The sequence below is a fragment of the Canis lupus genome, chromosome 10 (assembly GCF_048164855.1).
Source record: "Canis lupus baileyi chromosome 10, mCanLup2.hap1, whole genome shotgun sequence".
NCBI lineage: Eukaryota > Metazoa > Chordata > Mammalia > Carnivora > Canidae > Canis > Canis lupus.
In genome coordinates, this window is record NC_132847.1 from 5,034,960 (window position 1) to 5,057,595 (window position 22,636).

At 37.1% G+C, this 22,636-nt stretch overlaps 1 long non-coding RNA gene across 1 annotated transcript in view; it reads left to right on the forward strand.

Moving 5' to 3' along the window:
- LOC140641160 (uncharacterized) overlaps nucleotides 1-12,739 on the forward strand; it is a 198,838-nt gene extending 186,099 nt beyond the window's left edge. The window contains exons 6-7 of the long non-coding RNA XR_012037669.1: nucleotides 9,716-9,801; nucleotides 12,248-12,739. This is a non-coding gene — a long non-coding RNA (uncharacterized lncRNA). The remainder of the gene's footprint in view (nucleotides 1-9,715; nucleotides 9,802-12,247) is intronic.
- Nucleotides 12,740-22,636: the final 9,897 nt, after the last annotated feature.

Sequence of the window (22,636 nt, forward strand, 5' to 3'; positions counted from 1 at the left end):
ACCAACAGTGCATAAGGGTTCCTTTTGCTCCACATCCTCACCAACGTTTATTGATTTTTGTGTTTCTGATTTTAGCCATTCTGACAGGTGAGGTGATACCTCATTGTGGTTTCAATTTGCATTTCCCAATGACGAATGATGTTGAGCCTCTTTTCATGTGTATGTTGACCATCTGTATGTCTTCTTTGAAAAAATGTCTAGTCATAACTTCTCTCCATTTTTAAATTGGCTTATTTTTTTGGTGTTCAGTTGTAGAGGTTCTTTATATAGTTTGGACATTAACCCCTTATTGGATATATCATTTGCAAATATATTTTCCCATTCACTAAATTTCCTTTTCATTCTGTTGATGGTTTCTTCATTGTGCAAAAAGCCTTTCAGTTTGGTATAGTCCCAATTATTTATTTTAGCTTTTGTTGCCCTTGCCTGAGGAGATGGATCCCAGAAAATAGTACAATGACTGATGTCCAAGGGTTAAGTACTGATATTTTGTTTTAGGAGGTTTATGGTTTCAGTTCTAAAAGTTAGGTCCTCAATCCATTTTGAGTTTATTTTTATGCATGATGTGAGAAAGTGGTCCAGGTTCATTCTGTTGCATACAGCTGTCCAATTTTCCCAATACCATTTATTGAGGAGGTGTCTTTCACCCATTGTGTATTCTTGCCTCCTTTGCTATAGATTAATTGACCATATAAGCATGGGTGTGTCTGTTTTCGTGTCAGTATCATACTGTTTGAATTACTGTAGCTTTGTGGTATAGTTTAAAACCTGAAAGCATGATACCTCTGCCTTTGTTCTTCTTTCTCAATATTGCTTTGGTTATTCAGGACTTTTTGTTGTTCCACACAAATTTTAGGATTATTTGTCCTAGTTCTGTAAAAATGCTATTGATATTTTTCTGGGGTGCCTGGGTGGCTCAGTTATCTGTTAGGTGTCTAGCTCTTGATTTTAGCTCAGGTCATGGTCTTGGGGTGGTGGGATCAAGCCCTACATCAGGCTTTGTGCTCAGGGGGTCTGCTGGAGATTCTCCTTCCCTTTGCATCTCCCTCTAACTCTCTCCCTACTCATGCTCTCTTTCTTTCTCTCTCACATAAATAAATAAATCTTTTTAAAAAAGGAAAATGCTATTGATATTTTCGATAGGGATTGTGTTGACTTTTTAGATTGGGTAGTACAGATATTTCAACAATATTAATTATTTTAATTCATGAGCATGGTATGTATTACATCTATTTGTGTCATCTTTCATTTTTTTCATCAATGTGTTAAGTTTTCAGAGCTCAGGTCTTTCATCCCCTCAGTTAAATGTATTCCTAGGTATTACATTGTTTTGATACAATTATATAAATGGGATTATTTTCCTAATTTCTCTTTCTGGATAGTTGGTTATCAGTATACAGAAACATGAAAGATTTTTGTTTGTTAATTGTGTATTCTGTAACTTTACTGAATTTATTTATTCTAATAGATTTGTAGTGGAATCTTTAGGGTTTCTGTATATAATATCATTTCATCTATAAATGTGGCAGTTTTATTTCTTCCTTACCAGTTTGGATGCTAAATCTTTTTATTGTCTGATTAATGTGATTAGAACTTCCCATACTATATTGTATAAAATTGGCAATAGTGGGCATTCTTGTCCTGTTCCTGATCTTAGAGGGAAAGGCTTCAGCTTATCGCATTACCTATGATCTGAACTATGGATTTGTCATATATGGACTTTATTATGTTGAGGTGTGTTGCCTCTACACCCACATTGTTGAGAGTTTTTATCATAAATGGATGTTGAATTCTGTGAAATGCTTTTTCTGCATCTATTAAGATGATAATACAATTTTTACCCTTCATTTTGTTAATGAGGTCTATCATGTTAATTGATTTGAGGATGTTAAATCATCCTTACATCTTTGGAATAAATCCCACTTAATTATGGTGTATGATTCATTGAAATGCAATATTAAGTTCAGTTTTCTAATATGCTGTTAAAAGTTTTGAATCTGTGTTTATCAAAGATATTGGCCTGTAATTTTTTATTTTTTTGTAGTGTTCATTTTTTGATTATCAGGGTAATTCTTTCCTCATAGAATAAATTTGGAGGTGTTCCTTCCTCTCCAGTTTTTGGAATAGTTTAAGTATAGGTCTTAACTCTTCTTTATATGTTTGGTAGAATTCACCTCTGAAGCCATCTTGGATTACACCTGTTTTTTGGGAGATTTTTTATTACCAATTCAATTTCATTACTATTAATTGTTTGATTCAGATTCTCTCTTTCTTTCTGATTTGGTTTGGAAGATTGCATGTTTCTAGGAATTTATCCATTTCTTCTAAATTGTCCAGTGTGTTGTTAGTCTCTTATAAACTTTTGTTATCCTGTGGTATCTGTTGTCTTTCATTTCTGATATGATTTATATGGTTCTTTTTTTTTTTTTTCTTTATGAGCCTGGTTAAAGGTTTATCAAGTTTGCTTCTTTTCAAAATACCAGTACTTGGTTTCATCAATCTTTACTATTCATTTTGGTCCCTATTTATTTCCTCTCTGATCTTTATTTTTATTTTCTTTCTATCAACTTTGGATTCTGTTTCTTTTTTTCCTAGTCCTTATAAAGTAAGAATGTTTATTTGATGTTTTTCTTCTTGAGGTAGGCATGTGTCATTATATATATAATTCACTCTTTTTTTTTTAATTAAAGATTTTGCTTATTCATTCATGAGAGACACAGAGAGAGAGAGAGAGAGGCAGAGACACAGGCAGAGGGAGAAGCAGGCTCCATGCAGGGAGCCAGAGGGGGTACTCAATCCTGGGTCTCCAGGATCAGGCCCTGGGCTGAAGGTGGCGCTAAACCGCCAAGCCACCCGGGCTACCCATATAATTCACTCTTAAAACTGCTTTTGCTACACCCCAGAGATTTTGAACTGTTGTGTTAACATTTTCATTTGCCTCCATGTATTTTAAAAATTTTTTTCTTTGATTTCTTTGTTGACCTATTGATTTTTGAGTAGTGTTTTGTTTAGCATCCACATGTTTGTGGTTTCCCAGGTTTTTTCCTTGTTCCCCTCCCCCCCCAAAGATTTTATTTATTTATTCATGAGAGACACAGAGAGAGAGGTAGAGACGCAGGCAGGGAGAGAAGCAGCCTCCAGGCTGGGAGCCCGACGCGTACTCCATCCCAGGACCCTAGGATCATGCCCCCTGCCGAAGGCAAACACTCAATGGCTGAGCCACCCAGGTGTCCCAGGTTTTTCCCTTGTAATTGATTTTTAGTTTCATACTGTTGTGGTTGGAAAAGTTGGCTTGATATAATTTTAATCTCCTTAAGTTTTTCGAGACTTGTCTGGTGGCCTCGCATGCCATCTTTCCTGCCAATGTTCCATGTGCCTTTGAAACTTTGTATTCTGCTGGATGGAATGTTCTGTATCTATCTGTTAAGCCTACCTGATCTAATATGCCATTCAAAGCTACTGTTTCCTTAAGGATTTTCTGTGTGGACGATCTCTCCACTGATGTAAATGTGGTTTTTAAGCCCCCCAGTATTATGGTATCACTGTCAATTTCTTCCTTTATGTCTGCTAATATTTGCTTATATATTTAGGTGCTCCTGTGTTGAGTGCATAGATGTTTACATTTATTATATCTTCTTGTTGGACTGATCCTTTCATCATTATGAAATGCCCTTCTTTGTCTCTTGTTACAACCTGTTTTAAAATCTATTTTGTGACATAGAAGTATTGCCACCCCAACCATTTTTCATTTCCATTTGCATGGAATATCTTTTTCTCTCCCTCACTTTCAGTTTGTATATGTTTTTTGGTGTGAAGGGTGTCTTATAGGTGGCATATAAATGGTTCTTCTTTTATCTGTTCAGTCACCCTATGTTTTTTTATTAGAGCATTTAGTCAGTTTGCATTTTAAAGTAATTATTCATAGGTATATACTTATTGCTATTTTAATTATTTCCTGGTTGTTTTCATATTTATTCTCTTGGTCTCTTCTCTTGTGATTGATGACTTTTTCTAGTGTTATGTTTGATTTCTTTCTTTTCATTTTCTGTGTATTTTGTGTAGGTTTTTGATTTGTGGTTACCACTGATGTTCGTATATAACACCCTATGTATAAAACAGACTATTTTAAGTCAGTGGTCACTTAAGTATGAGCACATTCTAAAAGCACTAAATTTTAACCCCCCCTCTAGGGTTTTATGTTTTTGACATCAAATTTTACGTCTTTTTATTTTGTGTATTCCTTAACTACTTTTAGATATATAACTGATTGTACTACTCTTGTCTTTTAACTTTATACTAGCTTAATAAGTGGTAGTTGGGGGGGGGGGGTGCTTGCTTGCTCCTCAGGAGGACCTCCATGCCTGTGATACTCCTTCTATTTGTGGGTCACCAGGCTAGAGGTGTGGGTCCCTACCCCTGCTACACTTCAGCTGTGGAAGAGCTGTCGTGCTAGTCTTTAGATCATTGTTGTGTTTGCTCTGCATTTCGTTGTAGCTTTGGTGTGTCCATGGGAGGAGGTGAGTGTCATGGCCAAGAATGCAAATCCGAGAAACCACCAAGGAGCCAACACCGATGTAATCACACGAGGGTTTATTCACAAGCTCGAGCTTGGGTCCAAGTATACCTGACACAGCGGAGCGGGACTTGGACCCCGAGACTAAGAAGCACAGCAGTTTTATAGGGGCCAGTGGCCAATGAGATTGTAACACACAGAGAAAGTTGCATGGTCATGTCGGTCCATACGCAGGTGGCCAATTGAATTATAATTTACCCTATAGTGACCGTTTGAACTAGCCTATCATTCTGGTTAGAATTGGTGCACAGGTTTGGCGGGCAAAAGACGGGGTTTACATTTTTTGGTGGTTAGAGGTTCTGCATTCCTATGTGGGCTGGTTTCCGATAAGGGTGCGCTTAGCAGCTAGACTAGGGTGAGGGAGTGCCTTAAGCAATAGGCAGGTCGTGTGGGGAGTTTTACATGAGATGGCGGGTGTAGCACGAAATGGAGTTAGTTTTGCTCTGCTTGTCCAGGGGCAGGGGATTTTTGTTAAGTTAAATTTTTCTTTTCTTGGGTCCCACAGTGAGCTCAGGCTCCTTCTATTATGCCATCTTGATAGGGATCTCCCTAATAGCTTCTTATACAAATGCTCATCTATTTCCTGAAAGTCTTTCTTCGTCTTATTTTTCAGCCTTTCCATTGTTTGAAGTGGGCTTGAATTGCTTTTTATCTGCACACCCCCCCTCCCGCCCCCCACAATCCACATTTAGCTTTCAGCTTCCTCTAATCATTCATACTTCATGATCTGCTTCCTGGCTTGTAAATATATGGTAACATTTCTTATCTGCTTCATCTCTTCACCAGCATCCGTAGATTTTGCAGAATTTGGGCTTTTTACTCTATTATTGTCTTTTTTAGTTGAACATTGGGAGACCTTACAGGGGGCATGTATTTGGTCTCCTATCTTCCTTGGTAGATCGTGGTACAATTACCCTCTGAGGTAGCTTTCTTTATTCTCATTATCTAGATAAGAAATAAAGGTACAATAAGTTGCTTAAGACAGCATAAAAACTTGTGCCATACAAATTGAGCCTGGGTTTGATGCTCTTGTCCTTTATACAAACTGCTTTACAATAAATAGTACAAACTGATAACTTCAAACAAGAAGCTGATTGCTTCCCTAGACCCTGTGCTAAGTGCTTCAAGTACATTATCTGATTTCATCCTCATAAGAACCCTCATGAGAAAGTTCCTATTTCTCTCCCCATTTTATAGATGAGAAAGTTGAGCCATAGAAAGTTCACACAAAATGTAAGAGAAAGTCCTAAATAGTGTCAGGACTCTAAACCAGGGGCCAGCAAACTTTTCTGGTAAATATATATTTTTACAATTTTATTTATTTATTCTAGAAAGAGAGAGAGAGAGAGAGGAGCACAAGAGGGCAGAGCATCAGGCGGAGGGAGAGGGAGAAGCAGACTCCCCACTGAGCAGGGAGCCCAAAATGCGGCTTGATCCCAGGACCCTGAGATCATGACCTGAGCTGAAGGCAGATGCTTAACCAACTGAGCCACCCAGGTGCCCTGGTAGTTAGTAAATATTTTAAGCTTTGTGTGTCTTGACTATTGTAGTTATTCAGTTTTGCTATTGTAGCATGAAAACAGCCATGGACACTGTTAAAGAATGAATGTGGTTGTAAACCATAACCTGGGATCTTTCAATGTTCCAACACCTTAAGAAAAACTTTCTCTGAGGAAAAATTTTAGAAGCAACCTCAATGTCAATCAAAAGGGACACATCAGTGAAGTCATCAGTGCCTAACTTTTTTGTTACAGCCTCATGGTTTTGGTAACAAAAAACAGATGGTATCATCAGTTCCAAGTGAATAATGAGATGCCATCTTTCATATTATTCATTTGGAACCAAGATCAGAAGAAAGGTTTGCTTATCACCTCCACATAGCCAAGGGCTTAGAAAGGAGTAGAAATGTACTGGTTTGGTGACAGAATGATTTTGCATCGCCAAGAGTGTAACTTGGAGAGACTTAATGAAATATTTCCATTTTTCAAAAGGATTCGGTTCACAGCTTGTCTTTGTATTGTATAGGAAGCCAGCATGATAGCAATCATTTAAGATTTTATTCCTACCATAGTATAGACTTGTCAGCTGTACCAGGATCCAAGGCTCCGGATGGAAACTCTAATCACTTTTTATCCTCTCTGCCACGGTGAATAAGAACAAAATTTCTAAAGGGTGATTTTAAAGTGGAAAATATACTTTATATTCAGCAGGGAGAAAGAAACCGGTAGCCAGATAAAGAGTAGCAAAGGAGAGTTACTTTTTTCATTAGGAAACATAGTCCTTATGCTCAGCAATATAAAACCCTTTCCGCATGATTAGGGACTAAGACTCTGGAGGCAGGAAGAGACCATGCTGTCTCCATGATTTGAAAAAGAGTCAGGTATAGTCACTGCAGTTGAATCAATAAATCAGATTAGAACCCAAGACACAAAACTTTAGAGAGTCAGGCCTCCCTTTGCATTCAGTACTTGAACCATTTTCTCTGCATGTCAAAAATATCACCATGTCTTTCTGTATCGATTAGTTCCTGGACCCCTGTCTCTGGGAAGAGACAGGATGACAACAATGGATTGTTCTGTCATCACCAACTAAATGTCACCTGTACCCTTTCCCTCACTGGGAAAATAGCCCTGCAAACAATTTTAGAAGCTCTTTTGCACTTTTATGTTAAGAAGTAGCTATGACTTTGCCCTGGAACATTTCTGTTTGGACCAAAAGCATTTAGCAATTTTTTGTACCCAGAATAAGACTAAGAAACAACAAAATTTTGGGGGTCCATCACTTAGAATTGGGAGAATTTTTATTAATTAACTTGCTGCCCAAACTATACTCAGAGACAAATGTAGCATTTGATTCATTTTCATTGGGGTATAATTGATATAATTGATATATATATTTCAGATGTGCAACATAATGAACTTCTACTGTAGAACTCAGTTATTTTATTGAAAAGAACATTGTTGGTTTGATGAATTTATTTCACCTGGAATGTTCCTATCAGTGATTTTCAAATATTCTTGATTCACTGACTCATTATTTTTCAACTGATAACTTCCTATTTCTCTGTTTCATCTGACATTACTATACTAAGAAAAAATAGTTTGAAATTTCAACAATGTGAGGAAAAATCAAAATCACAAAGTAACTTATTTTCTCAGGTTCCCTCCTCAGACTAAGCCTGTTTGATTCCAACTATATGACATTGTTTAAAAAGACAAAACTATGGTGATAGTAAAAATGTTAGCAGTTGCTAGGGGCTAACAGGAAGGGAGGGATAAATAGGCAGAGCCAGAGGACGTTTATGTCAGTGAACTACGTGGTACGATTCTATAATGGTGAATATATGTCATTATACATTTATCTAAACCCATAGAATGTACAACATCAAGAGTGAACCCTAATGTAAACTATGGTTTTTGGGTAATAATGATGTGTCAATGCAGATTCATCAAATGTAATAAAAGCGGCTCCGTTATGGGGGATGTTAAGGATGGGGCAACCTATGGGTGTGGAAGTGGCAGGTAGTATATGGAAAATCTCCTTTCCACTCAATTTTGCAGCGAACAGAAAGCTCTTGCAAATAAAATCTATTTTTAAATATCAGGGGAAAAAAATCACTGGATGGCATCTGATGATAGATTGTGTCAGGAATCAGGAAACTTTCTGTAAAGGGCCAAATCATAAATATTTTAGGCTTTATAGGCCTAAACATATGGTTTCTAATGTATAATTCTTTAAAAATGAGAAAATAATCTTTAGCTGTTGGGCCTTATGAAAGCAGGTAGCAGGTCAGATTAAGCCCATGAGTTATAGTTTGCTGATCTCTGGACTGTGTAATTAGAAACATTGATCTCGCAAAAGAAAGTTCTGAATGTTAACCTGGAAAACCAAACCTATATTTTTGCACACCTCTTGGTTTAGCAAATAATGCATTAGAAATGTATATTTGAATATGATTAAAATTCTGTCGTTAATTGATGCATTGACTTCCTCTCTCAACACCCCTGACATAGCTATGTTGGACAAAATCTTTTAAAATATATATTTAGAGTATCTCCAGGCTGCATCACTTAATGGAAGGGAGCAAAAGAGAAGAAAAATCTTACCCAAGAGGAAAGACACAAAACTTCATAAAAGGTAGCCAGTAAAACTCAGTGAGTGAGTGAATTATCATTCTAAGGCAGTCTTCCCAAACAGATTTTTAAAAGGAGTACTTTCAAAATTCTAAAAAGAGGTAGAAATAAGTAATATTCATAACAGAGGAAAAAGGAACTGTGAAATATAAAGACAGGTTGTGACTCAAGAACAGGGAAAACAAACAAACAAACAAAAAAGAACCAATCAGGAACCCTGGAATTGAAAATTCTGGTTGTTTTTAAATTGGCAGATGAATATAACTCAAGAGATAATGAATACCTTGGAAGACCCAGAACAAAACACTGAGAATTTTTTTTTTTTAAGTGACAGAAAGGGGCACCTGGGTGGCTCAGTCAGTTAAGTGTCAGACTCTAGATTATGGGTCAGATCATGATCTCAGGGTTGTGAGATCGAGTCCTGCATTGGGCACCACACTCAGTGGGGAGTCTGCTTCAGATTCTGTCTCTTCATCTGCCCCTCCCCCATCTTGGGCTTATGTGCTTGCTCTCTGTCTCTCTCAAATAAATAAATAAACTTTTTAAAAATGACAATAAAGTTAAAGAGCCAGATCAGATCAATCAAGAAGTTTGCTCCAACATATGTCTACATATTCAAAAAATTAGAACCATAACAATGAGAAAGTATCTTCCGAATTGAAGAAAGACTTAGGTCCTCTGAGAGACAGTGACCCAAATGGTCACTGAAAAAGAAAACTCTAATCCTTTCTATACTCTAGTGGCATCACTACCCTATCGGACACTTCTTTGTAACATTGAACTTGGGACTCTCTGGTGGAAGCTATCCTTCAATTTCATGACTTAGCTAAGGGGCCCATGGCCTAGTTCTCAGCCCTCACTTCCTCCCTTAGACCTATTACTTTGTACAGGCCAAGAATTACTGTACATAGACTTATAACCTGAGGTTCTATACAGCACGAAATTATCTTTCCAGAGTAAAGATGAAATAAAGTTTCAGACAAAGTCTAATAGAACTTATTTCTTACAGATTCTTTCTGAGAGAACTACAAAAGGATGGATCCCCGCAAGAGGAAAAGTGAATCCAAGGAATGGAGTGGGCTATAAGCAATAGCGGTGAGTAGAAACGGTACAATATGTTATTTGGTTCAAATGTAAAACATGGTAATTTATTGAAAAACAAATGTTAAAGTTAGGCCAGCTAAATTTACTTCAATTGGACTCTCCTCTCTGCCTCTGGCTTCAACTATTTTCAACATAGTGACTCTTTTCAACCATTAGCTGCTCGTTCCTCTTACTAGCTGACCTATGCTAAGAAAAGGGATGTTGATAGTTTGGTTGGAATATTGATAGTTTGAGGAAAAATGAGCCTACAGAGTAACTTTTCATTTGTCTTTGTGACTTCTGGAAAGGTTCATCCAGTGTTTATTAATATGCCTACTACATAGATAGAAGGTGCTCAAAAATATTTCCCGAGTGAATAAATACATTCTTTTTTAAACTTTAAGGATAGTTTCCTATGAGAGACAGCACTTTGTTGGGATTAAGTATCAGAGCCGAGAATTATATCCCTAGTTTGTTTTTTACCAGCACACTGTGATAAAAGTGAATCTATAGTTTAAAACATATTACACTGTTGACCTTTTTAAGAACTTATGGCAAGCTTCAATGAATACTTTTTGGGGAGACAGTCTTCTGTGGAGTTCTCTTTTAGGCCCTCAAATAACTTAAGTTTAAAAATACTTTCTGGTTTTATTAAGACAAGAACAAAAAAATGATTTTTGGTTGGAAAATAGAAACATACTTTTGAAGATAAAGTTCTTAATGAGATACTCTTTCAGGATATGTCACCCAGTTATTTTTGTATGTAGCAGACAGAAACAAGCTTCTCACCTTCCTTTGTTCAGTCTAGAAGCAATTTCTGAGTCCAGGATGCATTGCTGCCCTATTATTTATTTAGGGAAATCTCAAATATGGCCTGGCAGCTCCATCCTGGTGGTAAAATCCTCATCTTAGCAGACTATGGGTAATTCTTTTATACTTTTGCTCCCTGACTAGCTGGCCACCACACATTTGGGTACATTTAGATTACTGGCACTAATAGTCAGGGTGCTTTGCTTAATTTTCTGATTACAGTTGTCCTCCCTTATCTACAGGGAAGATGTTACAAGACCCCCAGGGGCTGTCAGAAACAGTGGACAGCACCAAACCATGTACAATATGTTTTTTCCTATATATACATACCTAAGATAAAGTTTAATTTATAAATTAGGGATAGCAAAGTATTCACAAGAAAACTAGCCCAAATTTCTTTTTCCTTTGCCATTTCATAGAGAGAAGATTCATTCTTACTGTAGCATACGGTATTTTTTTCTTATTAAGTGCTTCCCTTAGAGGAAGCACTTTATGGCTTTTCTTTGGCACATCCAAATTGCCAACATTACTCTTCTTCCATTTGGGCCCATTATTAAGTAAAATGAGGAATTAATGAAACACAAGCCTGTAATACCACCACAGTCAATCTGATAACTAAGACGCTTACTAAGTGGCAAAGGGACAGGGAGCATATACAGCAAGGATATACTGGTTGAAGCAGTGATTCACCTCTTGGGCAGAACAGAGCAGGCTGGCCTGAGGTTCTATCACACCACTCAGAATGGCTCCTGGTGTAAAACTTATAGATTGTTTATTTCTGGAATTTTTCATTTAATGAAATGAAATGTGACCCCACATGGGTCACAGAAACCAGAGAAAGCAAAAGCATGGAGAGGGGAGCTACTCTACCTTAGAGAGGCATGACTTATGTTCACAATCTCTTGACTGCTGAGGCATTTTAAGAAGCCAGACTTTTTAAAGCAAGTGGTTCTGGTCTCAAAAATATGTGTTTATTTGATACCTCCTGGCAAGTCTGTTATGATAGAGTCCCAGTCTTGTGTGTGTAGTGTTACTGCTTCACCTTCACTGTTTTCAATTATTAGAACTGGTGATGGGGCTACTTGTTGAGAATGAGCTGCCACAGGGAGTCTATATTTGAACTCAAATATTTAATCATTTAGGGCAGGCTGATGAGTGCCAGGACTCATAATCCAAAAAAGTGATCTAACTCCTTCTTTTAAACAGCTACACAATGTTTCAGAGTAGCTGGTACTTACTAAGATAATGACTGTTTCATTGTTGTTGCTCTTATTAATAATGAACATTCTTGAACAACTGCTCTTGTGTAAAGGAAGACAGCCCAGTCAAATCACAGGTGAATTTCTTTGTCTTTAACCTATTCATTTTCCAGACCACTCATTCTAAGACAAACTTCTTACAGCTCTTTGAGTTTTGATTCAATTGTTTGTTTTCCTGGTATTTTACTCAGTTCACCTGTAGAATGCAGGCTATTTAGGCTGAGATTTTGTCCAACCTGCTATATGCCTAACATTGATAGCAGTTAGTAAGTTCCTGCTATTCCCTCTGCTTAAAAAATGTTGTCCCCTGTCAAACTGTACTTAATCTTCAAGACTTCGTTCTATTTCCTTCTAATCCATGAAGCTTCCCTGTATCCTTTGCCTGTCAGAGACAACGTTCTGCTCCACTCCCGCTTCTACGATGCTCTGAACTGCAGTACTCGACATGTTATTTCCCTCTGGCTTCTACCAGAATATCATCGTTCATTGTCCACCCAGCTGGCCTCCCAGAAGATTGCAAAGTCTTTGAAGGGAGAGCTTATGTGCATTCTTCTTCCTGCCCTCTGGAGAACTGATCATTGTACCTTTCGACTTGACAGAATTTTTAATTGAATTGAAAAACTACAATTAAGTACCTTCATAGTTTTAGTAGGCTTAGTAGAAAAAGAGTGAAATTCGGAACTGTAAACGACCTTGGGGTTCTTTGACTATCCGTGTAGAAACAGATGCAAGGGGGATCCCTGGGTGGCGCAGCGGTTTGGCACCTGCCTTTGGCCCAGGGCGCGATCCTGGAGACCCGGGATCGAATCCCACATCAGGCTCCCAGTGCATGGAGCCTGCTTCTCCCTCTGCCTGTGTCTCTGCCTCTCTCTCTCTCTCTCTCTGTGACTATCATAAATAAATAAATAAAAAAAAAAAAAAAAAAAAGAAACAGATGCAAGGCAGGTACTGTTTATTGCAAGCGCATGCCCAGGTGTGAAGGAGACAGCCTTAGGAAGGATACCCGGCTGTTCCCTGAACACTCTCCAGAGAACATTTCAAAGGCACATGGCTAAGCAGGTGAGGGCGGGGAGTCCCAGGAGAGTGTGACTGCCTATGCCATACCTCCTTTTATTTGCATGTTAAGTCTTTTAGCATTATAATGAGGGGGAAAGTCAGTGAAAGGTCAGAGGTGGGATGCACTGTGGCTGTCACTGGTCTGGTCTGGTCTTTGCAGGAGCCAGCCTGTTGCAAATTGGGCCCTGGAGTTTGTTTCAAGCTTGTGGCTTTTGGCTCCCTGCTTGCATGCAGCACCTGCCAGGTGAGCTAAAGGAACAGGTGACCCTAGGGGGCCGAGGGGTTTTCTGCCAGTTCCTGTCCAGTAAGACAAATGCCTAAGAAAACAATAAACAGATTGACACATGTTCAAGGAGCTTTTGTTTTGAAACCGACTGAAATTGTAATGAGATTAGGCCTACCCAGGGCAACCTCCTGCCAAAATCTGCTTCTCTAAAAAGGCAAGTCCCTCAGAATCCCAGCCTGTCTCAGAACCAGAAAAAACAAAACAAACCAAAACAGAACAAAACTCTATGAAACCTAGGTCTTTCCCTCTTAGCACTAAGATACCAATTTTGAATTAATCTCCACATACCTCTTTCCCCTTGTGTGAATGAGGATTGGAATTCCTAACTTGCAAGGTTGCAATGGCTATTAAATATAAAACATTTGCCCGTGTAAAGTATATATGAAGCATATAGTTCTTGAAACATAGTAGACAGGTATTTAGTGATTCATTCATTCATTTGATAAACATTTGAGGGCATACTATACCAGATGCACATGATGATGATGATGATGACAATGAAGGAGAAGAAATCCCCAGGTTTAGTAGGATTCCCATTGATATATGCGTGTAATTTGGGGAAGGATAAAAAAACAAGGAAATACATTTTTATTTAAGTAATTAAGATATTTGAAGTTCAGGTATACGCTCTGTTGGAGCAACAGAATTCCAGTCTTGAGATGTCCTTTCAATTTCTTTAAAATCAAACTTTGTTTCACTGAAAAATGAGCAAACGCGGAGCCTCTTCTCAATAGAAGTCTCAAATAAAATGAAGAACAGGTGAATTACTTTTGAATGCTTGCTTCATCTATGCAAAATACACTTATATAAAGTTTATTAACATATGGGGTAGAAGAGAAAATCTTGAATTTACCAAAATAACAAATAATTTACCAAAGTAATAAAAGTAAGTTTAGTGACCACATTTCCAATTTTTTAAATGTTCTCAAGCACAGAAATTTAAAAGGCAGTCAGCTTAAAATGCATATCATGTAACCACCTGCCTTATTCTTTGAAATAAAATCCTGATGTTATATTCTACTTTTGGCAGGAATTACACTAAATATCAATAATTAGAAATATTTTTTTAATCAAAACATAGACCAAATAGCAGAATATTGCCTGGAATTTATATTTTGATAATTTCTTTTATGTTGTTCCTTTTCTGGTATGTAAATGGAGCTTTTTTTACTCAACTCTTTGCTTGAAAATTATCCATTCATGATTTTTCACTCTGTGTTTTTCTTCATTATTTTATTTGGGGTTCAGAAAGTGCAGAATGTTGTGAATCATACACAAGGAAAAAAAGTGACTTTTGGGCTTATATGATTTAAGTTCATATTATGACTGTCTTCTTTTTACACATAAAATCTGTCACTTGTGTTTTCTCTTTACAAATGTTAGAATTTTTTACTGTTAAACATGAAAGACAGTAACAGCAATAAATTATAAGTTTAATGGCATAATACCTAATATTTAAATATTTTTAAAAATTTCAATACATTTTCCTGAATATATCAATAAAGGAAAATAGTTCAAAGAGAATTGAATTTGATTTTCTTAATTATTTAAATAATTACATCAATTATTGAATTAGTTAAATAATAGAAAAAGTCAAGCTCCAAAAATAGATGATTGCCCTGGAAATGAACACAGATTTACTGATCTTTTTTCAGAACTTCAGATGAAGATATTTTCCAGTGTGTTACTCTGTGCTCATTTTTGTAGGATTCACATGATGGTGACGGTTTCTTTCTAGAATTTTGATTCCTAGAAAATGTAAACCACTTGCTTTCTTTGTCATCTCATAAAATTTCTGCAACCATTTCTTGCATTTTCCTCTTGTGATTTTGTTATTAGTAGCTCTTGATTTAACTTAGTATTCAGATACAGCAAGTACATTCCCACTGGCCTAGTTACACCCTCCTTTCCCCTAAAAGACTCCTTCTCTTTACCTTTATCTTAACCACCTTGTATACTCTTGTGTTTCACTTGCAAGTCATCAAAATTTTTTCGGGTATTTTAAGGCATTTTAAAGAAAATTCTATTGGTCATTATTTGATTTAGGAAATGAAGATGTGGAAGCAACAGTTAAATCTATTCCTGAGAGAGAGAGAAAGAGAGAGAGAGAGAGAGAGAGAGAGGGAAAGCACAAGCAGGCGGTGGGGAGAGGGAGAAACAAGCTCCTCACCAAACAGGGAGCTTAACGCGAGACTTGATCCCAGGACCTCGGGATCATGACCTGTGCAGAAAGCAGACGCTTCACTGACTGAGCCACCCAGGCACCTCAACAGTTAAATCTATAAACTTTTTTGAAACAGAGCAAAATAACCTTGTGTTGTTCAGACTTAATTCTTGGAATCAGTCAAAATCCCATTATGGCATTGCCGAAAAAGGTAGCAGCAATTGGACCCCTGAAACACGGGGCCATCTGAGGTAGATGGGACAGGGAACAGAGTCCCATTTTAAAGCCAGAAATGAGGAGATTGAGAAAGGATAGAGCCCTGGGGTCGGACTTGAACTAGATACATCCTCACTGCTGGAAGACACTTCACAGTTTTTTCTTTTTGTATGGATGGAATGTCAGGTGTTTTAGACAGATGTACTAACCTGTTATAAAGACTTAAAAAGCAGACAATGGCATTTAGATCCAGTAGAAGTTAAAGAATTTGCCTTGAAAAGAAGAGGTTGAAATTCTTCTGAGCTGGATTGGCAGTTAGTTTTCTTCTTTAAACGTAGTTCTGAAATAGAATTTTGAAGGGTAAGTTTAAATACATTAGGAGTCTTCATTTCTGAGAGATACAGTGATAGACCTATAGACTAGTGGCATCCTTATTTTTTTAATTTTTATTTTTTTAAAGACTTTATTTATTTATTTATTTAAAAATGAGAGAGAGACAGAGAGAGAGCATGAGCAGGGGGAGCGGCATAGAGAGAGGGAGAAGCAGACTCCCTGCTGATCAGGGAGCCCAAAGCAAGGCTCCATCCCAGGACTCCTGGATCATGACCTGAGCCTAGGTCAGATCCTTAACGAACTGAGCCACCCAGGTGCCCCAATGTCTTTATTTTAGAGTTACCTGGGGAAACTGGTCTGTTCTTTGATTTTCCATGTGTTCAGCTAATGGTAGATGACATTGTGATCAATTATGTTAATAATGACCACCATGGTCACATTTATTAGCCTTTTGCTTCTAATATTTTTCTAACCCCAGTGTGAATTAAGTTTGCCAGTTACAGTTTAAAAATTATGACAGCCAATTAACAGAAAATTTAGGCTGGGTTGGTTGGCTGAATTTTGTGCAGTAAGGAAAGGTGAATATTCCAGGGCTGTGTCCATAACTGGATAACTTAATCCCTCATAATCCTCTTTTCCCATGAAATGCCTTGTTTTTCTATTAGCACCATGTACTTGGCATTAGGTTGTTACAGGTGAGATCTGTAGGTTAATTGGATTCATGGCTGTTAGCATCTGAATTGGCAAAAATATGTTTAAGTGAATTGAGTTCTAAGTATTGAATTCAGTTAAAAATACAATTTTAATCCACTGATTTAAATGTTTTTTATACTTTTAATCTTGTACCAATAGCCCAAAGATAAGGAATATTGCAAAATTTATGGGAATCTCAGTATCTTAATTCCACTGAGAATCTGCTATTTGACCAGACTTTTTATTGTTTTGAGTTGAAGTAGAACATGGCACATAGGAGTAAACCATTAAGTCAAGAGGCTCCACTGAATAGAGAATTAATGGTCTAGTCTGATTTGGAAATAAGATCAGAACACATCATCAATCTTATTTATCCTACAAGTTATTACATTAAATTTAATTCTGAATTAGTGTTATAAAATATATAAAAATTAATGGTCCACCTTAAATCATGCAGTATTTCCTTTTCTTCCTTTATAAATTATAAAAATTTCATTAAAAAACATAACTAAATAGTCACTGGTAACCAATAGGAATCTTTTCATATTAGTGTATTGCTTTCCAATCTGTCCACATAATAGTCATCCAGGCTTGTATCATCCTATTTATAGTATACTTTTCTTATGTATTCAGGAAGATGCATAACTGTATTCAACAATGAGGAATACATCACAATAAATCAGGCTTAACCAAAATTTGTCACATCTTTTTTATTGTCTTAAGATGATCTTGGTTTGTTGAAGTTTTTAATAAGGAATTCCCACTGAGTTACCATCTCTATCTTAAAAAGGCCTGTTCTTGCAGCACTTGGGTGGTTCAGTCCCTTAAGCATCTGACTCTTGATTTTGGTTCAGGTCTCGATCTCAGGGTCGTGAGATTGAGCTCTGCCTCCAGCTCCGTGCTCAGGGAGCTCCAGTCTGCTTAAGATTCTCTATCTCTCCTTCTGCCTCTGCCTGTCCCTCTGCTCGTGCTCTCTCTCTCTCTCAAAACAAATAACTAAAAAAAATTTTAAGTCCTGTTCTTTAATGCTGTGATGTGACATCGTTTTATTGTAAAGGTCAATTCCAGGAAATTGATACTGAACACTCAGAACATGGTGTGAGAAGGAAGGATATTGAGTCTTCTTCATAAGACCTCTTCAAGTGATTTTCAGTATTGTTCATGGAAGCAGAAGGATGATTTTGAAGGAGAAAATGTTTATTATTAATTATGAGAGTAATTTTTTAACATAATATTTAGTATTCTTACCAGACACTGAAGTAAGTGAGTCTCTAGCCTTTTAAAACTGATTTTACTGCTTCGAAGTCCTTTTTTTTTTTTTTGTTTTACAATGGTAAGCAATTTTGACTCCTTGATTATGCTCTTTCTGGGTCGATTGGAATACCTCTTCATGTACTTCATGAAGTACATGAAGTGATAATGTGAGTGGTACATGATCACTCACATGTCTGAGAACATATTTCTACCTTAGTTCATGAAAAAAAAAAAAGCTTCCATAGCATTTTTAAAAATTGAGCCACAATCTTCTCTGATCATTATTTGCATGTTTCTTCCTTGACTCCTCATATTTTATTATATGGTGAAAAAGTCTAGAGCCAGCCTGATTTGGGTTCTTCATGGGAAACCACTTTCTTTTTTTGAACTAATATATGAAAAACTTTTTTGTTATTTGTACAATTTAAAGAAATATCAGAATTTCCTTTATTCTTATCATTTGAATCAAGAGGGCCATTTCACTCGGTCATAACTCAGAACACAATAAGACTTTTCAGCTTGCTTAAAAAAGATTGGGTATGCTTTATTTCTGATTGCTTTTATTCTGATTCTTCTGTTCTTACTCTTGTTTGCATGTTTTTCTCCTCTGTCTTCTATTCTCTGTATCAGCCATTTCCTCTTGCATTATTTTAATTGAGTCTCATTCTTCTGAGTTCCGAGAAGGCTCTAGAATTTTTCATACACTTCACTGATGTGTGTCATAGAACTGCTTTTTGTTACAGTCTCCAACATGAATTTTAACTTGGCTATAGCATTTTGTTTTCTTTTTTTAAGCAATCCATCTTGTTCTCATTTATTTTGACTTCTTACCTCAACTAGTTATTATAACAGTCTCCTTTTATTTCATAGTGACCAAGTAGCTTGAACTTTATAGAAGATGTCAACAGTTCCTGGAAATTTTTTTCTGAGCCCTAGTCTAACTTATTTTGAGAAGTAGCTTTTGTCTTTTGAATCTTTACCTTCATTGGCAATATTTTCCATAGGTCACATGCAATTTTTTTTTCCCTCATCCTCAAACTATCTACAGTTAGAATTTCCAATGAGCAGAAAAGGCTGACCTTGGTCTTGTCCTTGGTCTACATGTGTGATAGGAAGTTTCTCTGCTCAAATAAACAGATTGGACTGCAGGGCAGATAGGTTGTTCTACTTAAATTCTAAGATTCAGTCAGAATTCCACATATCATGTTCTGTTCTGCTCAAATGTCATTTTCTTTCTTCCCCAGGGCCTTGTTACATCAGTTATATTGAACTAATGTAATATATCTAACAAAAGAATTCTGGAAGAATTAGGGTGCTTCTTTATCCATAGACTCTTCACCCAGTGAGATGTGGTTTGGAGGGTGACTAATCTAAAAATGCACTGTGCTACTTACTTCACAGTCATCAGGGATCTGCTGTCTCAGTTTTATGTGTGTTTTAAAGGAGTTGTGGATGAGAGGGGAATGAGAACAGTGGCCAGGATTACATTCTTCTTACTCTTAGGGCATTGGATGTAGGCATCAGAGCAGGATGCCAACCTTGTGAGAAGTGTGTCTCCTTGGAGTGGATGGAGGAGCCAACACTGGTCAACTACACTGGCCTCTTCCACTCTTTTTACAAATAGTCTTTATTTCATTAAGCAAGTTCAGGATATTTCAGGAACTAAAGCTTGGAGAGGAGGTTTTCAATCTGTCTAGATTTGCACTAAGTGAATTAAATGTAGTTATGACCCACATGGGGGGCAATGGAGAAACTGCTTTAAGTTTCACAATTAGCATCTTTGCAAATGTGAACATGACTTTGAAAGCTTTGTTTTCTCATCTTCTATCTCATCAGAGCAAAGGAGGACACCAGGACATCATTTCAAAGTCACCCCTCTGTGCCCCTCCCTGCGCCAAGTAAATTGACTCTCTCTTTCATCAACACATGATTAACCTAACTACCATTCCCAGCAAAATAGCACAGTTACTCTCCTGAGCATGTTTATAAAATATGCAAATCTAACTTGTACTTTGCTTCATTATTGCATCCATTATTTAGTTTCATTATAAAACATTTGAGGATGAGAAGGGATAATTAATGCAATTATATTTCCATGGTTTAAAAATTCCCTAATTTTAGTAAATGTTTTAATGGAACTCTAGCACAAAAATGAAGATGAAATTCATTACCTTCATTATAACAGTGCCAAATAGAACACAACCATTACTTGGAAACTCAAGATATTCTATAAACGAACATTGGTTATTTAATAGAAAGCCTCTAAACTCTATCTATGGATTGCCGACATGTATACGTATTTCTTTTTCTATGTTTCTGGATGCACAGATTTAGGGGCAGGTGGAGGCACAGGCTTAGCTACTCATTTGTAAAGGACTCACCTCTGCATCATCACCTTGCAGCTTGCTTGAAGCATCACTGAATATGATGTGTTCAATATTCTTTTCCTTTTTGTCTACCTCAAGATTAAATTCAGTCAACATTTCTTGGACAACTATTAAATATCAGACACTGTGCTGGTATTTTCATTTATTTCCTGATGCTCACAAAAGTTGATGGAGAAACTAGGGTATAAAAACCTGGGGTGGTAAGCTCAAGATTACCCAATCAGAGAAGAAAACTAGTCAGAGTGAAAGGTCACCATGCTGGTGTTGAGCATGTGAAATGAGAAGTAGAGAAGTGTTCAGAGGCCGAACAATTTAAACTATTCTGGTTCAAACTTATCTTCCTTAGGTGAAGGGTATGTGTTTATATGTATGTAAACATCCATAATTGAATGAAGCATAGATATTTTTCTCCTATTTGGGGCATGAGAATCCATTGTTATTCTCCAATTGGGTATCATTTGCCACTTGTACCCTTCAGATCACCTAGAATAGTTCTTTATCTTCCTAAAAGCTACTGATATTAACAGATAAGTGCCAATTTTCCCTTAGTAGAGTACTTAAGTGTGTATTTGGTGTGCTTACAGAGGAATAGACAAACAAGTTTTGCCTCCATATTTTTGGTCTTAAAATCCATTGACCTTCTTTAACAGTATTCTTCTCCTTCAGATCTAAGGCTCAGATTTAGATTAATCGCAGTAGTAAGATTTAAGTCAGATACCCATTTTGGGTCTATATCTATCTGTCTAACTATCTAAAATGAGCAAGTACTTGTGAGCCCAGCATCTAAAGTAAAAGCTAAAAACTCAGAAATAGTGACTAGCATCTAACCATATGTCCTCCTTGCCTTTGCCCCTGTAATCCAACCTAATAATGATCTGGAATCATGTGTTTATTATTAACCTGCCTTACTCTGTGTATGTGAAATGCACATCTGTTGCCTCCATGTGTATTACACACAGATTTAAACACATGTATGCATACTTATTGTTGTTTAAGTTTATAAAAATTCCATGCTGTTTGTAATCTCTGGGGAATTAATTCCTTTATAATAGTCCATTGCCAAGATTTATCTGTATGTTTCATGTTACTATAATTGGTTCATTTCACACAAGTTGAAATCGTAGTCATCAGCTCTCCAATGGGAGATCACTATTCACAGTAAATTCTTCCTACAGGGAACAGTACTGCTACATATATTCTTGAATGGGGATTCCATTGTACATGCACATATGTTTCTCTTGGGAATAAATTCGCAAGATTGGAATTTCTGGGTCCCAGGAGTTATGTGGTTGTTTAGTGATAGGAGGTAATGCCAAACTGATTTCCAATATGAGTGAAACACTTCTCATTTACATTTTGAATTGTATATTGGTGTCTTGAATATGTGCAAGCATCAATACATCCTCTGATAAACATCCACCCAGCTACTGTTCACTGAGTATCAATAGATAGGCAAAGCCCTAGAGATAAAGCAGTAAACCAATGTCGTAATCCTTCTCCTTAAAAATTTCACTATCTGGTACCTTCATTTCATGGTGTGGGTTGAAAAAATTCACACACATACATAGAAAAACAGCCCTGGTTCTGTCTCTCTATATGAGAAAGAACCTGGGCAGGATGTCGAAGTTCCTAGAGCTTCTGTAAATGGAAAGAGCTAGACTAGATTCAGACTGTCCTGTGGTGACCTCCATCTGTGCATCTGTGGAGGTGTAGATGTTGGAGATTATTTAGTAGCTGAAGGTGAAGGTAAGGGAGGGGAAGTAGGGAGAAGGCTGGGAACCCAGGAGACCCGTCAACACCACTAACAAATTAGTTTTGTTTTTATCAATAGGTATCTTATATTTCGGGGATCCCTGGGTGACTCAGCGGTTTAGCACCTGCCTTTGGCCCCGGGCGCAATCCTGGAGCCCCGGGATCGAGTCCCACGTCAGGCTCCCAGAATGGAGCCTGCCTCTCCCTCTTCCTGCGTCTCTGCCTCTCTCTCTCTCTATGTCTATCATAAGTAAATAAAATCTTAAAAAAAAAAAAGTATCTTATATTTCATGTTGTTAAGTATGATCAAAAGTGTGAAACATACCAGAATGGGTAATCTCATAAATCCTTTTCTACCCTAATATCCTGTGATTATGCATTGTATGATTTAGGGTAACTAATGCTAGCTGCTACAAGAGATAAAGCCCTGGATCTCAGTGGTTTAGCCTAAACAGATTTGTTTGTTTGTTTGTTTGTTTGTTTGTTTGTTTTTAAAGATTTTATTTATTCATGTATGACAGAGAGAGGCAGAGACTTAAATAGAGGAAGAAGCAGGCTCCCTGCAGGGCGCCTGATGCAGGACTCGATCCCAGGACCGTAGGATCATGACCTGAGCCAAAGGCAGACACTCAACCAC